A 22,200-nucleotide genomic window follows, 5' to 3' on the forward strand; every position below is an offset into this window, starting at 1 on the left:
TTTTGTATGTCCCATATACAGACACACATACAAATATATAAGTTTAGCGAAGAGTTGTTTGGTTGCAAGGAACAGAGATCATTTGATCAAATTCAGAGAAATTGAATTAATTATTCAAGATCTAACTATAACATGATAGAGGCCACACAGAGACCCAAATCTTTGCACTTTGGATCACCTGTTGTTCATTCGAGCCTTACAAAGTTTTGTAAAACTGTGGAGAGTGTTCTCAGATTCTTTCCCATCATCGCAGTTGATAGAATTTTCACAGAACTCACGTATCAATTCCTTGTTGAATTTTCATTATTTACCATCATCTGTTTTATCTCCTCATTCCTTTTGATTATATGTTTTATCCTCCTGGGAGATTTTTCTCCCAGTATTCTGGTATACTTTTGAGCATTTGGATTTCTGTTATGTAATTTCAGAATTTCTATAAAGGATGGATTTAGGTGTTCAGCTGGAAGGGAGGTTTGGACTGGAGGTACATTTCTACCGTGTTTTACTTAAGAATGAGAAAACGTCAGTTGTCCATATCAAGGGGTTGGGGAGTTACTGATGGAGATTTTGGGGGGAACAAAGCCATCCACACTCCAAAACCATCCGCTGGCACCAAGACTACTCGTGCTGGAGAATCTTTGCTCTGGAAGCAGTGCTTCCCCAGCTTTCTTCTGTCTGTTCCTTTGAGCAAGACTCTTGCAAGCCCATTTTGTGATATTGTTGCAATTCATGGAGAGAGAATGGATTTGGTATCTGATAAGTTAATGGTGAGACTTTGGAAGTTGCTTAGCACCTTAGATGGGGAATAATGATATGACTTTATTGAGTTATGAAAATTATGCAAGATCATTTCTGGGAATGGCTCTCTTATGATGAGGGCCTAAGAAACACTTATTTCCCTTCTTTTCCTACAGTGAATGGGGGAGGAGCAGAGCCCAGTGTGCAAACTCTGAGGTCACACAGCTGGGTTCAGATCCTGAATTCTGCCTTTCGCCAGCTATGTGTAAATTGGTGACAATTGCTTCCCTTCTCCAAGCCTTCTTTGCGATGTCAACAGACAGAGGGTAACATGGGGTCTGACGTATTGTGGGGATTAAGTGAGATATTGAATATACAGTGTTGAGTATGTTGTAAACGCTCAGGAAATGGTAGTTTTTGTCAGCTTCATTATTAGATGCAAGTTTCTCTCTTCATATCCAGTCTTGTGTCTTCCAGGTCAGGCCCACAAACCCTGATCTGCAACCCTTGGAGCCCTGTGTCTTTTGGAATTCAGAAGACCATGGAAATGAGAAAGGTAAGGTAGTACATATGCCATACATTCCACAACATCCCGCCCCCAGTGGGGTCTGTGGCAGCACTTCATGATCAGCTCATTACTGCAGTTAAACATGTGAATGTTCATGCTAGGTGGGATGTGGGATAAATAAAGGACACAGCTACCCTCATGTCAGCTCAGGTCCAGTTTTGCTGCCAAATGAGTTTGTACCAAAGATAATGCCAAAAATTTTGGCTTCTAGAGCTCTTTTTGCAGTTCAGGGACCCACGCCATCATCATAATTTCTCCCATTCTGTGTTTTTAAGCTATTCCTACTACCCATTTCTACTTGAAGTTGTGCTTCTCCTGCATTTCTGTGTTTGCATCTCAAGGCTTCCTTTGAAGTTGTAGCTTTCCTCCCTGGATGTCCTGTGTTTCAATTCCTCCTCTCCTCTCTTCCTCTATCTTGACTTCCTCCCGGATTTCTCCCCTATCTAGGATTCACACACCTCTGGCATAAAGCCCATTTTCATTTTCTTTGTTTTTTCCCCTCTGTTATATCCTCTGTAGGTTCTCATGCCCCTTGCCTCATCTGTGGATTTCAGACAGAGTCTCACTTCTGCAGTGAGGGCTTCCTGCCTCTCTTCTTGCGTGAGCATCACCTTCTAACTGTCCTTTTCCTTCTGCTCCTTTGCTCATTGCTAGTGGCCCTTGGCTCCCACCCCAACTACCATAACTTCATCTTGCTCCTTTAATTCCTTCCTCTCCTTCAGATAGCCCTCTTTATTTTACAATGCCAATAATATCATTATGATAATTTATTGAGCTCTTACTGTGTACTAAGCACTTTCCATGGATCATTTAACTTCATCCTTACAACACACCATGAGATGGGGACTCTTTTAGGCCTCATATTTCAGATGATAAAATTCAGGCTGAGAGATAAAGCGACTTGCTCAAGTAGTCAAGTAGCAGAAATGGAATTCAAACCCTGTTGCCTTAAATCTTTGCATTTAATCCTTGTTGCATTAAACTAATCCCAAATCTCGTGATTTCAATCACTATGCCTATATTTCCTCCATTGCAGAGGATATTACCAACCCAGTTAGCTCATCTAGCTTTTCTTTCTAGTTTTTGTAGATTCTTAATATGACTCACCTCTGCTTACCTCCTTTTCAGAATGCCATTAAAATTGGATGATTTGTCCAGATTTGCCCTTTTTTATGGTTGGATGCTTTCCATATCTTTTCCTGATCACACTGATTATTTCATAATCCCCACATACTTACTGTAGAATACAGGAACAGTTTCAATTTCAATTTTTTTTTTTTTTTTTTGCAGGGAAAGATTCACCCTGAGCTAGCATCTGTTGCCAAACTTCTTCTTCTCTTCTTTTTTTTTCCCCATCCCTAAAGCCACAGTGCGTGGTTGTATATCCGAGTTGTAAGTCCTTCTAGTTCTTCTGTGTGAGCCACTACCAACAGCATGGCTACTGACAGATGGGTGGTGTGGTTCCATGACCAGGAACCAAACCTTGGCTGCCGAAGCGGCAAGAGCACCGAACTTTAACCACCAGGGTGTCAGGACTGGCTCCCAGTTTTAAACAGTTTTGTTCCCACAAACCACTGAAGTGGCCTGGAAATAGATGCTGGCAGGCAGAAATAGCATCTGTTTCCTCTGTTGCCGTATGCCTGCCTCTGTAAACTCAGGGGTCTGGGGTGCTTCCATCTTGCAACTCCACCATCTCAAAGGTCCTTATTCCAGCCACTTGGATAGGAGAGACGATGTGGCATCTTCACCGACTATTAGGCACAAGAGTAGTCATTACCATCTTCATTTCTCAGATGAGGAGATATGTTCATTGCCCAAGGTTTTCCAGGCTGCTAAGAGGTACATTCCAGGCTAACATCACAGCCTCTTCTTTTCACTGTATTTCTTGTAACTAGAGATATTTTATCTATATTAATACTTCCTGTCTTTGTTCATTTCTTCACAGTAAGTTGGTAGAATTTCCCTTCCTTTTTTTCTGATAATTCTGGCAAAAGTTCCAGGGAGGACTCTCGTTGGTTGTGCTTGGGCACATGTCCAGCCTCAAGCCAGTTTCTATGGTCTGGACAATGCAGCGTTCTGATTGGTCAGGTCTGTGTCACGTGTCTAACTCAGTGGAGGCAATGGAGCAGAGGGCACCTTCACTGCTACAATATGTAAGGGAACAGTGGGGAAGTATCCCCCTCAATAAATCCACAGTGCTGTTAGTAAAAGAAAAGGCAGTGGATTTCAGGCAGGCAAATAGAGATAAGATCCACCTAGCTGAACAACTGAATGAAGAAGGAAACGTAAGATAGAATTAGCGATGAGGGAAATTAATGGGCACATGACCTAGACCTGACCAATCAGAACACTGTATTGTCTGGGCCATAGTGATTGGCTTGAGGATGAACACGTGGCCCAAGCCCAACCAATGAGAGCCCTCCCTGGAGTAAACGAATGAACAAAGGATGCTTCCTTGGTGGAGAATGAAGGAATTCCAAATGATGAAAAGTGAGTTAAAGGCAAGTTGACCGTATGATGAAGATAAACTTTGCCCATTGCATAGTTTTGCGATAGGTGAGTTTTCAAGGACCCAGAAACTTTCTGGTGCAGAAATGATCACGGTCTCCCTGTCCCCTTTGAGTTCTCTCAATCCCGTTGGCCTGGGAGCAGTCTTAGTCAGCCTGCTGATCCCCACCAAAAAAACTCTATGAAGAGAAGGTGGTCCCTTCCTCCCCACCCTGACAGCCTACCCCTCTGCTTCAATTTCCATGGGCCTCACCATCCTCCTTAAAGAACACCCTCCCATCAGTGAGGCTGAAAAACTGCCAGAGGCCTATCAGCGTTCACTTCCGTGCACAAAGTGACTTCTGCAGCACCAGGCCTGGAGTTCGTTTCTCTCTCCCCGAGTCAATGAGATTTTGTCTATAGGCCTTTCTGCTATGTTCCTCCAGAGAGAGGTAAACTGCCTTTAAGTAATTGCTGAAGAAGGCATAAACCAGGGAAATTTGATTTGAGTATGCAATTTGAATCAGGAAATGCTCATATAAATAACCGAAGCAGCTGAATGAGGCAGGTTTGTGCTCTATGGATTTTTTTTTTTAATCTCATGGTCTTTAGAATAGAAGTTTCTGCTGCAGCAGCTTAAACCATCCCAGGCCTTTTCACTCTGGTCTTGTGCTGGTTTGGCATCATTGACTGCCAGTCTGGAGTCTGCTAAGTTGAAGTTGCCTGATTAACCTATATTGTTGGAAAGGGGGAAAATAATGCTCAAAACCTCAATGTTATAATCTAGAGCAGTGACACAGTCTTAAAAAAAAATTTTGAACTAGGAAGGAGTTTGGAATCACCTAGTGCAACTTTATCAATGCGGGAATTAGGAGCCAGAGAGGGTCACTCACTTGCTGGAGATCACCGAGACTCTGTACATGTCACAGTCAGCTTTTCCTGCCGCAACCAACAACCCCCCAATCTCAGAAGTGTAAGTTCCTCGCTCGTATTACATCAGAGCTGTAGGTTGCCCATAGCTCTCCTGGGCTGGGCTGGCCTGGCCTCACTCGCACATCTTCTCAAGCAAAGTCACCCTCAGGGGCTTGCTGTTCTCATGGTGGGTGACAGAAGCTCACGTTGGGCAGAACCAAACCCCCGGAGTATGTTTACAGCTCCTGCTTCCATGCGGTGTGTGTCACATCTGCTCACATTCTATTGGTCAAGACAAGCCACTTGGCTGCCAAGCCTGACGACAATAGGGTAAAGATTATAGTCTACCAGTGGGAAGACAGAGCAGGGTACAAATGGTTATGGAAATAATGCAGTCCACCCCTACAAGGTGCAGAAATCCTTGCAGTGATGAAGTCCAAGAAGACACGTGAAAACTGAGACAGTCTCTGAAATTTTCTGAATCCACTTATTCTTTCAATGATGTTACCTATCTTGATTAGTGGCTAAGTTCACCCAGAAATATAAGCTGACTATCTCAGTGTCACCCCAGATTCTTCCCTCCTCTTTACTTATCACACCCAAGGATCACCCAAATCCTTAACATTTCTGCTTCCCAAATAGTTCTCAGAAGTCCGGCCTTTCTCCCCACAGCTTATTTCTCAGGTCTCCTTCCTCTGGACTTTGTCTTCCAATCTGAGCGCTGCACTGTGGCCAGAGCAACCTTGCTCACGTCATATCTAGGTCACTCCCTTGCCTGAAGTCCTCCCACAGATACAAGGATAAAATGCCCTACTTCTGTTTGTTGCCTGTATAGACTTGTTTGTTGCCAGTTCTTGCTGCTCTCCAACCTGCAACCAACTCTGTGTTCAATACTTAGTTATCTAAGACTGACCAGCCAGCTTTCAGATTAGCCATAGACTCTAGACATATATCTCCACAGGGATTTGCTAGGTAGGCAAGAGCTAAGTAAGGACTGATTGCAGGTCCCAGGGGAACCAAGCCTGGATCACAGTTGCTCCACATGGAGAGGGCTGAGGTGAGACCCTATTATTCAATAAATCTCAGCAGCTTAATGAACTCCTTGCCTCCCAACACCTGGGACCAGTAAATTTTACTCATCACCTCCTGTTACTTGAGCCCCATTGAGCAGAACCAGGACTCTGTTATGTTGTAAGCATGGATCACCCACTCCCAGATATTGGAGAGTTGACTGCTATTTTGCTTTGGTTGTGATCTGGGATTGATTATCCTGGCTATCATTCCTCCATCACCCTGTTAGTGAGGTGGTGACTGTGTTTGGAATTAGCTGGAAGTTTCACTCTCTCGGAGGGACTCTGTGCTTTCATGCAGGTTCAGTGGTTCCTTGTGGCTGTGATGCATTTTACCCCCAATCTATCAATCTTTTACCCCTCAATCTGCTCCTGTTTTTCTACCTTTGTTAATCTAGAAAATTCCCAGTCAACGTTTTGAGCCTGGCTCACAGCATATCTTCACTGAAAGCTCTGTCCTCTCTGGAGAATTATTTCTGTCCCCTCCTGAGCTCTCATTCTGCCCTGCACATTATTACCTTTATTCGTCTAGTCAATTAATAGTTGCTGAGCATTTTCCGTGTGCCAGGCACTGTCAAGGCATTGGGAGTACAACTGTGAAGGACATGGATAAAGCCCCGTCCATCAGGATAGCCATTGACTGGAGGGAATCTGACATCCCATGAACCAATAAATGCACCAGATGGTTGTCAATGGAGTGAGTACTATGCAAGAAATAAATAAGGTGATGAACCGGAGAGTAACTGGGAGAAGTCACTTAGTGAAGTCAGGAAAAACCTCTTTGAGGAAGTAATACTTCAACTGAGGCCTCAAAGATGAGAAGGAATTAGGCTTGTGAAGAGATGGAGAAAGAGCCAGTGCAAAGGGAACAGAAAGGCCAAAGTCTTAGAGGCAAGAAAGGGCTTGATGGGCCTAGAGCTTAGCTAGCAATCAGGAGTGTAGTGTGGAATGAGGTGATGGGAGTGAGCGGGGACATAGCATGTGCAAGCCTGTAGGCCAGATGGGGGATTCTGGATTCCAATCTCAGTGCATCAGGAAGACTTTGAAGAGTTTTAAGCAGAGGAATGGCATGACGTGATTCACGATTTTAAAAGATCACTCCAGATGTCATGTGGATTGCAATGGGAAGGAAGCACTGACTCGGAAAAAACAGTTTTTCTTCTTAAGAGAAGCTCTTGCAATAACCCAAGCATGAGCGGGTGTCTTGGCCTGGGGTAATCGCCGGGTGCCTGCAGAGGAGTGGATGGAGTCAAGAGCTGTTTTGCTGTTAGAACCAACAGGACTTGTTAACATAATGAAGGTAGAATCTAATAGAAAGAGAGAACTCAAAGATGACTCCATGGTTTTTGACATGAACAACTGGACAGCGTAGAGGCCTTTTACTGAAATGTGGAAGCTGGGCGAGGAGCACGGGATTGGGTAGACCTAGAGCTCTGTTGTGGACAGAATAATTTGGAGACGCCCGTAAGTGGGCCAACCTGTCTGTCTTCCACTAGACTGTGCTGTCTCTCCAGTGTTGAGCACAGTGCTTGACACATCGCAGGTGCTCCAAACATGATTGTTGAATGAGAAAATCTAAATGACGTGCTTTAAAGCTACAGATGACTAATGGCTTTTAGAATAACAGACAGTCCAGAGTCTGTAACAATGGCTGATTAAACCATTCCAATCTGATGTCCAAAATATTGTATGCTGGAGACCCCCCCCCCCGCCACATTAATTGAATAGGCCTTGTCTTTTTTGCTCTCCTAGTCCATTGTTCTTCAAATGTAATTAGCGCTTGTGTTTTGACAGTACATGAGACTCTGGTACTTTGATAAATGGTTCTTTTCTGGACAAGGAGTATTTGTGAATACAAAACCCAGTCGTCTCCCCATTTTCTCCCACCCCTTCCTCCTTCTCCTACTTCAGGCAGTCCTTGGGCTACACTATCACCTTCAGGAAGGCCTTGTTTGTCAGACAAGGAGAGCAACACAGAAATAATAGTTATTTACTGAACACCTATTACGCAGCAGGGAAACACGTTATATGTGATACAACAATCCTGAAAAGTAATTAAAAAAAAATCCTTATGTTCCAACTGAGTAAACCAAACATAGCTCAGAGAGAGTTAAAATCTCACAGTTACCAGGAGGCTGAGTTGAGGTTCAAATGCACCGAGGTTTCAGTTTTGCAAGATGAAAAGGTTCTGCAAATCTGTTGCACAACAACGTGGATATACTTGACGCTACTGAACTGCACACTTACAAATGGTGAAGATGGTAAATTTAGTGTCACGGGTTATGTACCACAGTAGAAAAATAATTTCAAAAGATGTCTGTGGTAGACTTAAGACTTGAACCCATGTCTCTAGGATCCAGTGGAGTTAAGCCTGAGAGAGAATGTTGTCTGCTCTTTGGAAGGCCAGGGCTGTACCGTTGTCTCGGGTTGGGTATGTTTTCTTTGCTGTAGTGCCCATGAGAAGTGAAAGGCAGCTTTTTCTAGACCTCGGGGACAATCTTGTGAGTGGGGTGAGCTTTCCTATTTCAAAGTGCTCTCATCTGCCTTAGGATGGAGGCTCCAAACGGCTCTAGGAGGTAACCAGGGGTGGCAATATCAGTCTCACATGGAGAAACCAAGACTCAGTATGAATAATGGAGCTCAAAGTCACTTGGGGGTATTAATGATGGTGGACAGACTACATCCCAGAATCTGATGCTGGGTCTCAGGCTAGTGAAGTGGGTGGTGGGTAGCACACTTTAAAGGTTAGAACCCAAGAAAGAGGTGGAAAACTTGGATGCTTGCTTCATTTTTATCATTTTACCTAAAGAACTTCTAGAACACCAAAGTGCACAGTTCCGTTGAGTTGTCCAGCCCTGACCCTGGATCCCAGTGTTGATTAGTGACCTCAAACTTGGGCTCCCTTGCAGGCTGCTAGACCAGCAGACATGTAGGATGTGCACTTCCTCTGGGCCGTGGGGCCTCCGAGCCCTCTCCTTCCAGCAGTAGATTTTCTTTTTTTATGCTTGAACTCCAGAGGCCCCCAAGGGCTTCTGCCTTAATTAAAATTTAAATTCACAAATCATTCCTTAAACCGTCTCATAGGCAGCCAAATAATCACAATCATTAGCGGGCGGTTGGAGTCACATCTGCTTTAATGCTTTTTGAGACACCGGCTCGGTCCCATCCTGTTACTTCTGTCTTCTACCACCTCTCTTGCCACAAACTCTGCCCGGAGAACTCTGCTTAAATACCTTTGTTTTCTGCTGTGATAGAGAGGTCCATGTCCTCAGTTCAGAGTGCACTGATGCATCCTGGCCTGTCCCCATTCCTGTCTGCTGGAGCTTGCTCCTGCATTGCTGGGCATTACTAGGGAACATCCTCATTTGGAGACCAGCGGTCTTGAAGCACAGGCAGAGTGAAGACCCATCACAAGGTTGAGCAGGCCTCCCTATGAGCCATCCCTGAGCCCTGGCAATGGGATGGGTCCTTTAGTCTGGCCACTGCTCCGAGGAGCTTGCAGGCTGCCCCTCACGGCCATCCTTTCTCTAGCTCATGGTTTGTCAACCTTGGTGATATTGACATTTTGGACTGGATAGTTCTTGGTGGTGGGGGGCGATTTGTGCATTGTAGGCTGTTTGGCAGCATGCCTGGCCTCTGTCTACTGGATGCCAGTAGCCACCCCAAGCTGTGATACCAAAAGCATATCTAGACATGGCAAAGTCCCCCAGTTGAGAACCACTGCCCTGGTCTACTGGCCTCTGTAGGACCAATCCCCTGGAGTCAGATTCCCTTTCTCCTTTCCCTGTCCCTGTAGTTCTCTCTCCGTGTCTCCAAACTCTGACAAATTTTAAAGGCCATTCAACACAAAAAAAGCTTAGTCCACTGCTTTCTCTCTACAGCAGGGATTTAGATGCTGAAAGGAAGGACTCAGAGCTTGGAAGCCCAGAAGAGCTTGTTTATTCTTCATGGAGAGTTGGGCTGGCAGGAGGTGAGCTGTCAAATCTCTTTCATTGCTTCTGGAAAAGACACCACCACACACCAATGAGGGTGGCCAGCTGAGATCTTGGACCAGGGCTGCCCGTCTCTGGAGCCCACGTTCCTGACCACCCTGCTTCCCTGCCTCCCACTTTGCCTTGCTGCATCTCAAGGGCAGTGAGCAGAACGAGGGCAGGATACTGTGGTCCTGGTTCATTAACTAGCTGTGTCTCCTTGGGTCTGTCCCTCTGTTTCTCTTGGCCTGGTAAAGTAAGAGGGATGGGTTAGATAACCTCTACGATTATTTTCTGATGATTCCCCCAAAGAAGGGCGTTCTTGCAGCCATCCATCCAACAAACATGTCTTGAGCTCCTCGTGGGTTCCAGACCCGGTACTGGGGTATGGGGCTCTAAAAAAGAAGAAGAGAGAGCCCTGCAGCTGAGGATTCCTACTCTAGAGGTGGACACAGACAGGTCGGCGGGGACAGTAATGAGTTATTGTTCCTAGAGTAAAGGGACAAGCAAATTAGAGCTCAGCTGAGGAGATAAGAAATCATCTCACATGGGGATCAGAACTAATTTCTGGAGGAGCTCTTTTCTTGGGGCCACGGGGATTGGGCAATTTTGCTGTCATAGGATCCACCTGCTCCAGCTCCCTGTTGATATATCTTTATCTATAACAAACCACTCCAAATTTAGTGGCTTAGAACAAAAACTATTTTATTACATTCAGGGATTCTGTGGGTCAGGACTTGGGACAGGAAATACTGGGGCTACCTTGTCTGAGGTCTCAGCTGGGGAGATTTGAAGAGCTGGAAATGACTCAAATGGCTGAAACCTGGAATCATCTGGAAGCTTCTTTGGTTTTTCTTTTGAGGAAGATTAGCCCTGAGCTAATTACTGCCGATCCTCCTCTTTTGCCTGAGGAAGACTGGCCCTGAGCTAACATCCATGCCCACCTTCCTCTGCTTTATACGTGGGATACCTATCACAGCATGGCTTGCCAAGTGGTGCCATATCTGCACCTGGGATCCGAACCGGTGAACCCCAGGCTGCTGAGAAGCGAAACGTGGGAACTTAACCACTGTGCCACCGGGCCGGCCCCTGGAAGCTTCTTTACTCACAGATCTGCCATTTGGGCTTGGCTGCAGCTGTTGACTGGAGTACCTACATGTGGTCCCTCCCAGTGGCTTGGGCCTCCTTTCAACATGGTAACCTCGGATGTTCAGACTTCTTTCATGGTGGCTCAGGGCTCCAAGAGCAAGTAGAGGCTTCCAAGCGGAAGCTGCCTGGCTTTTGATGACATAGCCTTGGAAGTCACATAGCATCCCTCTGCCATACTTTATAAGTTGAGGCCACGATAAGCCCACTCAGATTTAAGGGGGCGGGGACATGGACCCCACCTCTGATGGCAGGAGTGTCAAAAAACTTGCAGCCATGCTTTAAAACTGCTACACCATCCTTATCCCCAAGTTCAGAGGTCTGAGTTCCTCCAGATCTCTAGCAGAGAATCCCACCTTGAAAAACCTCTCCAGGTGTATTTACACCAAAAGCCTACTTCAATTAATCAATTCTAATGCTCCAATTACTCAGCTTATATTTTCAGACACTCTAATAAGCACCACAAATGAATAGGAATTAAACTGATGGTGTAGCACCCTCCACTATTAGAAAGACCATACTTGATTTCCCAGCAGCCTTCACCTTTGTGAAATGAACTTCCTTCTCTCACTTCTGTTTTTAGCCCAGGGAAATGTTTCCCTGGGGCTGAGGTGGGGTGGAGGTGAGGTTGGAGCAGCTCGGAAGTCATCTAAGAAAACAGAGCAATCATAACAAAGGTAAGTTTTACACAAAGACTGGGAATTTTTTGGTGTGTGCCCTATTCATTTTGGGAAAGACCTGGATTCCCGTCCAGTCTTTGGCGTTAAACAACCTGGACCTCACTTTACCCATCTGTAGAGTAAGGGGGGTTGGGTCTGATAATTTCTAAGGACTCTTCCAGCTCTAAAAACGTCTGTGATGATAGGAATATTTGCTAAGGGCAATTTGCTAAAATCAATACCCAGAGGGAGCACTCATGTAATAAACATATTCATTTGAATAACTTGCCGTCAAGAAATACTGTTGCACTCTTGGTAACCAGACCTCTCCCTCTGCATTTACATAAATACACACGTACATTTTTACATAATGGTATCTACTGTAGGTTTTCTTCTGCAATTTTCTTTTGTCCCCACCACTATAATATATGCTGAAAAGCTTCCACCTCAGTACATAAAATTAAGCTTAATTCTTTTCCACTGCTATGTAATAGTCCACCGTATGGATACGCCATAAATTGTTTAAGTAGACCCCCCCTTTGATGTAAATGTAGGTTCCTTCCATTTTCTTGTCTTTTTAACAATTCTGCAATGGATAACCATGGACGTACATTATTTTGCTCCTATGCAGGTTTAGCTATAAAATAAATTTCTAGAAGCAAATTTGTTGGGTCAAAGGTTATGGGCTTTTGTAATTTTGGTCAATATTGACAAATTCATCATCATAGAGATGATACCAATTTATTCTTCCATCAATAATATATGAAAGAGCTTTTTTCCCTTCGACAGGATATGATCATCTATATAATTCTCACCACTCTGATAAGGTGAAAATAGTATCTTATCATAGTTTTAAGTGGTGTTTCTCTTTGGTGAGAAAGCTAGCATCTTTTCTTATATGTGAGAGTCCTTTATATTTCTTTTTCGCAGAAACGTCTCCTTATAGACTTTGGGAGGAGATTCATTTAAGACATTTTTAACAGATATTGTTAAGTTTTCTGATGGACCCACAAAATGGGCTTGCACTGCTCTCCTCTTTATACCAGGTTCTGACGTTGTCTATAAGCCCTCAGGCAGACGGTGGCACCCTTGCTGTACCCATCCACCCCTTTATGGTTTCTGAAGCTTTGCCTTCAGGTGGAGTGGAGCAGGGCAGCTGCCAGAGTGACTTCCACCAGCCATGGAAATGGTTTGTGTTTGCTAGAAAAACATTGGGTAGATAATGTGAACCACCAAAGCTGCTCTCCGACCCCCTCATGCAATCTCGTCCACGAGTCTCAGGAAACACCTGCACTTTATTTTTGCTGAAGCCTGTTTCTTTGCAGTACATTTTGTTATCATTATGGGGTCTTGTCATAAAAAGAACCCAACTTGTGGTCTTCCTAGAAAAAGTCAAACATTGGCCAGTTTCTTCATTTATCGGCATCAGCTCTTCTACTGATGATGATGATGACAAAAGCTCATTTCCTCGGCACTTCCTTCCTCCTCGCTTTTCAGGGTTTAGATGTAGGCGTGGGAGGAAGGCTGGGTTTGGCTCTAAGCCTAAGCCATAGTCACCAACACAGTTAACCAGAAACCCTACATCTTGAGGTTAATGGCTCCTGCCCAGCCAAGGATGAGGATGACACTCTACTTAGATTGTCACGTGGCCTCAGTGTTTGGTACCAACTAGTTAAAATCCTAGAGGGAGGAAAGTTTGGGCAATTAGCCAGATTCCAGCATTTGTCATGCACCAGCTTCTGTGTTAGGGATGCAAAGATGAATGAATAAGATGCAACCCTCAGGCTCAAGTAACTCAAACATCAGAGCAGGTCAACCCATAAGCAGATATTTGTGGTAGGATGAGGTGAGGTCCCAATCTAACCCAAAGAAGAAGGATCCCTGGGAGGTACACCTTGGTAGTAATATTAGTTCATACAGAGGGAGGGAAGACTGTGTTTATCAAATAAATGGAGAAAAGAAATTTAAAAAGTGTATGTATGTGTGTAATACAAAGTGGCTTAGTGTTTCTGGAGCAGAATGTCCATGGTGGGTAGTGGCTGAAGGTAGACAGAGCATGGTGGGGCCTGTTTGTTGTCTGAAAAATTTGTGGTTTGTCCCATAGGTCAACTTGTTTTCCCCATAGCTGGACACACACAGATGGCATCCCACTGTGTAAATGATTTCCTTGGTTGTGCCTAGACTTGAGCACAATTACCAGCTCACTGGCTGTATCTGCACCCCTTTCTCTATCCAGCAAGTATGTGAAAAAGATGAGGTTTGCACACTCCTTATGAAGCCTGGACCCAGCAGGTTTGGAGCTTGAAGAAGAGCTGGAGTCAAAGAACTATAGTCCAGCAACAGGTGTAACGTCCAACTAGCTCAAACCCTTTACTGTGGAGTCAAATCATCCCGGCATTTTGACTTAATCCAATTCAACTCTTCATGCTTAGCAAAGAACATGCAAAAGTGAAGATAGGGGCAGGCAAGGGAGAGAGTGGGCACAATGTGAATGGTCCAGCCAATCCCACCCTCCATCCCCTGGCACAAATGAGCACGAAACGAGAGCACTGACGTTCATGTCCCGTCACCAGAATCACGTTCCCAGGTTACTCTCATAAGGTGAGCTCCTCTCTGAGCCAAGTGGGATTCTAGTATTTAAAGACGTGTGTTTTTCATACAACCTGGGTGCTAAAGACAGATAAAGGGTCCACCTAAAAACCAGTGAGTGACACGACACAGCTGTCGCTGGAAGGAAGGCTGACAGGGTTGGCCATACACCAAACTCAGTGTATATTGTATTTAATGGGCTCCCTAAGAGATTCAGAGTTATTTTCATTATATGCCCTCTTCTTGCCTTGCTGATTTTTTAACGTGGCACCCAAATGGGAATCAAATGACTTTGTTCATATTTCTCAAAAGCAATGAAGGAGATTCAAAAACCTAGTTCAGAGCACCTTCATGAAGCTCCTCCTTCATTTCCCATTCCCTTCTCCTGTTCTTGTAGTACCCCATAACATACCCATACCATCCCTCTCCCAACACAGCCCTGGGCAGCTTTTCTCTCTCTCCCTCTCCTTTACTCTGTAATCCTGTGCTAGACAAGATGATCTGGGTCTCCCTCCAGCAAAGAGGAATCATTCCTAATTCTGGGGGAATATGAGATGGACGAACAAGGATTGCATTTGCAATCATAGGATACTCTTTGTGCGAGGGGAGGAATTGTGTCCTCCCTCCCCTAAAATTCATATGTTGATGTCCTAACCCCTAGGACTTCAACATGAGGCCATATTTGAAGATAGGGTCTTTAAAGAGGTAATTAAGATAAATGCAGTCATTACGGTGGGCCCTCATCTCACATAACTGGTGTCCTTATAAGAAGAGGAAATTTGGAAATAGACATGCACTGAGGGAAGACAGTAGGAAAGACAGAGAGAGAAGACGGCCGTCTACAAGCCAAAGAGAGAGGCCTCAGAAGAAACCAGCCCTGCTGACACCTTGATCTGGGTCTTCTAGCCTCTAAAACTGTGAGAAAATAAATGTCTGTTGTTTAAACCACCCAGCCTGTGGTCCTTTGTTATGGGAGCTGCAGGAAACTAATACCCTTTGGAAGCGGGGAGGGGAAGCTGTGAGCACTCGCACTGACGACGCCTGGCCCATCCCTCTCCAATCTGTTGATATTTATACACAAAAAGGGAAACCGCCCACAGACACTGGTACTTGAGTTGTTTTTGGCCACAAATTACTTAGGATGCCCCTCAGAGCTTATTGGAAGAGTGTGAAAACACTGTTGTGGGTGATAGGGGCCATGGGAGAACTGACAGCAGAGGAGAACGTGATGGATCTGAATTTTGGGTGGGTCACAGCAGCATCGATATTGAAGATGGATCGAAAGAGGGCAAGGCTGGAAATGGAGAACCTTTAGAAAGGTTTTTGGTGGAGTAGCAGCAGGGATGGAGAGTTTGGGAACGGTCTGATAAACATCTAGGTACGAGAATAGTAATAATGGTTAATAGGATGGGGCTGAAGAGAGGGAGGAGAGATGGATGACGCTATCTTTCTAGCTTGGGCTTCTGAGGATATGGTGACACTATCAATGGAAAAGGACTACAGGAGAATTTGTTTATTTGCATGCCACCTCATGCTAGAAAGAATGTAAATAGGCTTGCAGAAATACTGACCATGCCATAACAAAGATAAGCAGATGAGGAAGGTGAAACAAGGATCAATTGAAAGCAGGAAAGAGAAGATGAAGCCAAGAGCGAGGTTAGCATACACTTCCTCATTCAAAGGTCCTAAACGCTTGCCAGAGATGGACTTTACATTTTGCTTTAGGCCAGCGAATGACGTTATTCACACTTGTCAGTTTGGTCAATGTTGTCCACCTCTCCCGAGAACTCGGAGTCTGAAAATTCTAGCTTGATGAAAATCTGGCTTTTGGGTTCTGAGTGTCAGAGGCACTACGGATCTGGGAGAAGCACAGATAGAATATTCAGAGAGTCCCTACAGGGAGAGAGGTGTGGGGGGCTCAGAACATGTGAGGCATCCCCTGATTGTCCTAAGGCAGAGTGACAGCTGGGTAGAGTTCAGACTTTCTCTGGGGAGACAGAGTGTCTGTACTTTGATGCAACCATGTAAAATCCATTTATTTGGGAAAATGACATGGATGTGTCACGTGCTTGCATGATGCTATTTGACTGATTTACATAGCATCTCTGTTTCTGCTTACGTGCATATGCAGGTTATATAAGCAATCTGGCAGCTTAAGTCTTGTTACTGTCATTTCCAAGGTGGCAGATGGTTTGGAACAAGGATATCTCTTCTGCCACACAGTCGAGCATGACTGCATCCCCATCCAAGCACATTTCTATTATCCCTTCATGATCATGCCTTTGGAAGATGCCCAGACCACCAGTTTGATAGCTCTTGGGTTGGGAAAGAGAATGGATGTCCCCATGCTCTATTTCTTAGAGAGTCTGCCTTTGGCCAAATGCTAAGGAGGAAGTCAGCAGGGCGTTCAACAGGTTTCTATTACTGCTGCCTGGGGGTCACCTTTCTCTACTGAGGAAGGCGGCCCCGAAGAGGGACTTTTAGGAGTGAATTCTAGGAAGTGGCTCTCGGCACTCATATCACTTCACCTCACTTGCTCCAGAACTGGGTGGAGCCTGATTTGCTGATCTTCGCAGCTCATGAGGGAGGGAGTGTATGTGTGCATGTGCACGTGTGTGCACATGCACATGTATGAGTGTACATTTGGGGGTTACTTTGCTCTGTTCTCTGCAGTGAATATCTGTTGCTGCTGCAGTCCACATCCATTCCCTCCTCTCCAGTAAAATCATCCTGATTTCCCCTTGGAGAGTCATCTTCTACTTTCACTGCAGAGGTGGTGACATGACTCAGATCATCGTCTTCCATCCTCCTGCCTTCCGTGACTGGCTCAGGGATGGGCACGTGACTTCATCCAGGCCAAAGAGAACAATCTTGGCACTTTCGATGGAATTATTGGAGAAGAGATGTTCTCGTTTTTTCTAGGGCTGCCGATCTAGTATAATATAAGCCTGGAGTTGCTGACCACCATCTTGTTGCCACATGGAGGTGACACACCTAAGGATGGAACCAACACAGTGGAAAGGAGACTTAAGATTTGGGAAAAGACAGTCATAAATGAAGCCAGATGACATGTGGACTTCCCAGAGCCATAAACCAACACATGTTTTGAATCATTGTTACTCTGCTTACTCTAGTTTTATTGCTGTTACTTGCAATTGCAAATCTTGTACCTTCTATACTTACCTATCTCTAGACAGGATCCTGACTGACTATTGGCAATATTGGGCAGTTGGTAACTTTTCCCTTCACAAGTTTATTCTTCCTTCACTTTCAACATGTACCAGGTCACTGGTGTTGGCTGTGGAGTCAGACAGATCTGGGTGTGAATTGTGACCCAGCCAAACCATTTGGTCTTGCATAAGTGATATAACCCCTTGGAACGTCAGTTTCTTCATCTGTAGTGCAGGGGAAATAACACCAACCTCAAAAAGATTGCTGGGACTGTGACAGTAATGTAAGTGAGTGGCTATGAATTTGTTCCACAGCATTCAAATACAACAAATGCCAAAATACTTTGTTTTAAATCAGGTTGAATCTGGCTGTAGAGCCCCACTAGCTAGAGTGTTGAGACATTCAATCACAGGCGTATGTGGGAGAATTCCCTGCCAATTCCCAAAGATGTACAAAATCTAGGGAACTTATGTTGTGACTGAAAAATGAGGGAGGTGCTTGGACCTCAGTCCTTGGGAGCCACCAGAGGTACTGACGCTCCTCCTGCTCCATGATGCCACTGCACTTACCCTGCTTTGTCTCCCAGCCTCTGTCCTCTCCAAGGACCTGGGGATGCTTCTCATTTTCAGTATATTTTCTTTTAGCCAGAGATTCGACCACAGAGTGTTTTGCCAGTGCTATCAAAGTCTTGGCACCTTGTCCAAACTCCCTGGTACCCCCAGGGATCTGTGTTCAAAGAGGACACTAGTTCTGTCACCTGTGAAAACCCCAAACCTCCCTACCCCTCCCATTATGGAGAAGCCAATGCTTCATCTGCCTCCTCACCACCAATCCCCCCACCAGCCTATTTTCCCTCCCCATCAATGAGCTTCCGCCTTCTAGACAAAACTATCGTGAGGGTTGCCTTCTCATGTCTTATAATAATTTATATTTTTGACCCTTTGACTAAGATGCTAGTTATCTCCAATATTAGGTTTCTCCTTCTTTCCCACGAATGGAAGTTTTAGCTGTACAAGTAGGTGCCCGGAATAAGGCTGACATTTACCAGTCTGCCTTGCAGCTGGGGGTAGCCATGTAGCTGAGTTCTAGCCAAAAGGATCTAGGTGGACAGGGTGGGTGGAAGCTTCTGGGAACCTTCTTTAAGAGGCAGTTCATGTCTGCCAGTTGCCCCTCCCTCTTCTTCCCCTTTGCCATCCTGCTGCCTGAAATGTAGAGGGCGCCATCATGGACCAAGAGCATGATGGTCGTATCCTAAAAGATGTCAGAGCAGTGAATTGGGAGGGGACTGAGTCCCCAATTATAGAAGAGACACAGAGGGGGAAACCCCTTTTTCTTTGTCCCAATGTCGTGATGATGGAAACGGCAGATGCTGTCTTGTGACCATTAAGGGACAACCTCAAGGACCAAGGCAACTGCTGAGCATGACAGAGCTGAAGGAAGGAGACAGCTGAGGTCACTCATCTGGAGCCTCCCACCTCCAGACTTCTTATTATACGAGGTGAGATATTTTGCCCATTGTTTTAGCCACTTTTATGTGGGTATTTTGTTAGATAAAGGCACCCTAACCGATGAGACATATAGGAGCAGAGTCCCAGAACACCAAAGCTTGGTTACTTGTTTTTAAGATGAAGCAAAGAAAATCCCTCTTGATCTTTTGAGCATCCTTCAGCACCGAGAACAAAACGCTAACAGATCTCATGGTAAATTTTCCCCCCTGTATGTAGAAAGCGCAGCCTGGAACCTGACACATTTAAGCAGTCAGTAAAAGGTAGCTATTTTTCTTTTTCTTATTAGCATAATGCCTCAATAAACGTTAGTTCTGATCCTATCTCCCTGTGTGTCTCCCCCTCTGCTGCTAAGTTCCCCAGTACCTTTGCATTTATCTCTCTTCTCACCTATTAAACCTGGCTCTTGAAAAGACTGTCAACTCACTCTCATTGAGGTGTCAGTGATAGATAAGGCTTAATGTATGACCTCATTCCCCAAACACTATCGGCTTGCCAGTGAGATTTACATTTAATAGAGGATTAAAGCCTTAAGCCAAAGGAATGAATCTTTAATGGTGAAATTGGAGGCACCAGAAAGCTTATGAAAAACTAATATGGAAGGGGAGGGGTCTCCCTGATGATTGCAGTTTTCTCAGGGGTTCTCAGAATGTTCTCCAAAGTCTCTTAGATTGAAAAACATCACGCTGCACAGCAATTCACAATTAGCGGCTGGCAAATAGCAGATTCTTGATGGTGCTTTATGGAACTGAACTGGAGCGGGAGGGGGAGTTGTGAAATCAAAGGCACAAGAAGAGGGTCCTCAGCTCCGGAGGCGGTTGTCTGTCGAGTGGGTGAGTCAGACTGCCTGACTGTGTAGATGGAACTTCCATAGGGGCTGGTGCCGTGTTGAGCTACATTTGTTTTTTGATGTAGCAGTGTCTGGCTTCCTCTTAACGTCGATGCTTCTGGGGCTGTATCAAGTTATCCTTCAACCCCACCCACCCACCCTGCCCCGCTTCTGCGCTTGAATTTTCTCTCCCAGCCTCATCCTCATCTCAGTTCTTCTCTCTGCTTATCCTGACCTCCCCAAGTGCCTCTTTGGCGAGGCCTCTCAAATTCTGCGAGCACAACTTGGGGGCTCTCCTCTTGTTGGATGCACTGCCGAATCTCTGGCCCTCTTGGTTGGGCCCCCAGCAGCATAGATGTGACAGGCTGCATTCCTGGTCGCTGAGATTTCCTCTCGGAGCCCCAGCCTGCCCTCGGTTTCCTGCTCGACGCCTCCTCTTGGATCTCTCACTGATCCTTTAAGCTCAACACATGTGTACGAAATATCTTCCATCTGTCCCTCTGGATCCACTCTCCACCCGTCTCCTTCTTGTGCTGTCTGGGAGATTGAGCCATTTGAAACTCATCAACTCTGGCTGAGTTAGACCAGTTAGGAGGAGGGAGGAAGGAGGAAGAAAGAGGAGGAGGAGGAGGAAGGGGGGAGGTTGCAGTGTTCCTTCTCCATCCCCCTTCCTGAAAGGCAGCCTCAGCCTCTCCTTTCAAAGTGGTCTTCTCTGCGCCACTCCCTCTTTTCTTCTGTCTCCTTGTCCCTGATGATTTGGGACAGTAACAGCCCCTCCACCGCTGCTGGCCCCAGGTTACTGCTCTCACCCTCATGGCAGTTGCCCTGCACCAGCTGTGTCAGCATCATCCAGGAACCTACTAGAAATGCAAATTTGGGGGCCGCATCCCCATCCTTATGAACTGGAAATTAGAAGTGGGGCCTGGGAGCCTGCATTTGAAGCAGCGCTCTGGATGATTCTGATGCACGCTGACGTTTGAGAATGCCTACCCTTTACTTTCCCACACTCTTGTAATTAGTAACAGGCTCTCCTTAAGTTATGTTAAATTAAGTGTTTCCTCTTGATGTTTTGACGTCATCACCATCATCATCATCATCATCATAGAATTTGGATCCTTCCACACAGAGGTGACCCTCCTCTAGGATCTCTACTTCAGTGAATGGAGCACCTTGGGGTTTGGTCTTACACATCTTTCTACTGTCAGCTCTTACTAGCCTGTCTGGTACGTTGTAGGTGCTCAACAAAGGTTCATTTCATTGGAGGTTTTCTTCTTCTTCTTCTTCTTCTTCTTAGTTTTGTACTTTTCCCAACACACCATCCATCTATTCATCCATTCACCCACCTGGGCACTGCCATACGGTCCTGGGTTACAAAGCCAAATGCAATATAATGTCTGGTGTCCCGGGTCTCACGAGTTAGCAGGGGAGATGTCAGCTCTCTGGGCTTCAGTTATGTCATCTCTTTGATGAGGATCATCATAGTATCTACCCCATGGGGTTGTTGTGAGGATTAAATGTGGTAACGTATGCAGAGTTCTTTGCACAGCGCCTGATGTCAACCCAATGTTCAATCAGTTTTAGCGTCATTCATTATGGTCACAAGAGATAAATTATAATATAGCTTAGGCAGAGCTCAAACAGAGATAAGAACAGAGTTTTGCGAGATGCCTCCACGGCATGAAGCTGGTTGGGCATCTTGCAAGTTAAAGGATCGTTGAAGCAGTTTGTAAATTTCTTGGAGTTACCTAAGTATATTTAGTTTACTGGTCCAGCTTTCTTCTTGTCCTCGTGTGACATCTCTTCCCTGCTTTCCCTCTTCCAGGCTACTCTTTGAGTTCCATTTGACCTGGTTTTACTCCTGTTAAAAGGTTACTCAGCACGGAGGAGTAACCCGATGATTTATTCTGGGTCGAGCCACCCTCAGGCTCTGCATTGATATTTTCCCCTCCAAAATGAATATAATTTTATCATTTTCATTGGTTGAAAAGAATCTATATTTATTGTTTAAAATAAAATCAAATGATAAGGAGTATATAGAACAAAATACATAGATGAAATGAACCACTCAGATATATGGCTTTTAACGTTTTGGTGAACTTCCTTCAGGATATATCATTATACATTTATCTACAGCTCTGCCTAGATTTTCAATTTTATTAAAATGGGGTCGTTTTATACAGGCAACCCACTTTTTAGACGGAAACCATCTGCAGAAGCTCTGGAAAAATTTCATCCGGTGACGCTCTCTGGCTCCCTCAGGTATGACCACCAGATGGCGCTGGCTCTGAACGGATCAGAATATCCCGCCTGTGGTGCCAGCTGCAGAAATAAATGGTCTATGTGCCAGGCCCTGGGCCCCCGCGTCCCCATCACTCTGATCTAAGGCTGGAGATGGATTGATTTCGTCTTCAGCGACACCTGCAGAGGGCGAAAGCCACGCCGGCATTCTGACATGGAGCAAATCTCTCCTCTGTACCCCCATCGTACCTCCCTAACTCTCATGGACTGAGCAAGTCCTGACTTGTGTGTTAGTTCTGTTTATGTCCGTCTTCTCC

At 45.3% G+C, this 22,200-nt stretch overlaps 1 long non-coding RNA gene across 1 annotated transcript; it reads left to right on the forward strand.

Moving 5' to 3' along the window:
* Positions 1-3,744: 3,744 nt before the first annotated feature.
* On the forward strand, positions 3,745-22,000 carry LOC139074745 (uncharacterized). Its single transcript, XR_011524463.1, has 3 exons — positions 3,745-3,862; positions 9,657-9,745; positions 21,826-22,000. It is a non-coding gene; the product is annotated as an uncharacterized lncRNA (long non-coding RNA).
* Positions 22,001-22,200: the final 200 nt, after the last annotated feature.

Source organism: Equus przewalskii, chromosome 12 (genome assembly GCF_037783145.1).
Source record: "Equus przewalskii isolate Varuska chromosome 12, EquPr2, whole genome shotgun sequence".
NCBI classification, from domain to species: Eukaryota; Metazoa; Chordata; class Mammalia; order Perissodactyla; family Equidae; genus Equus; species Equus przewalskii.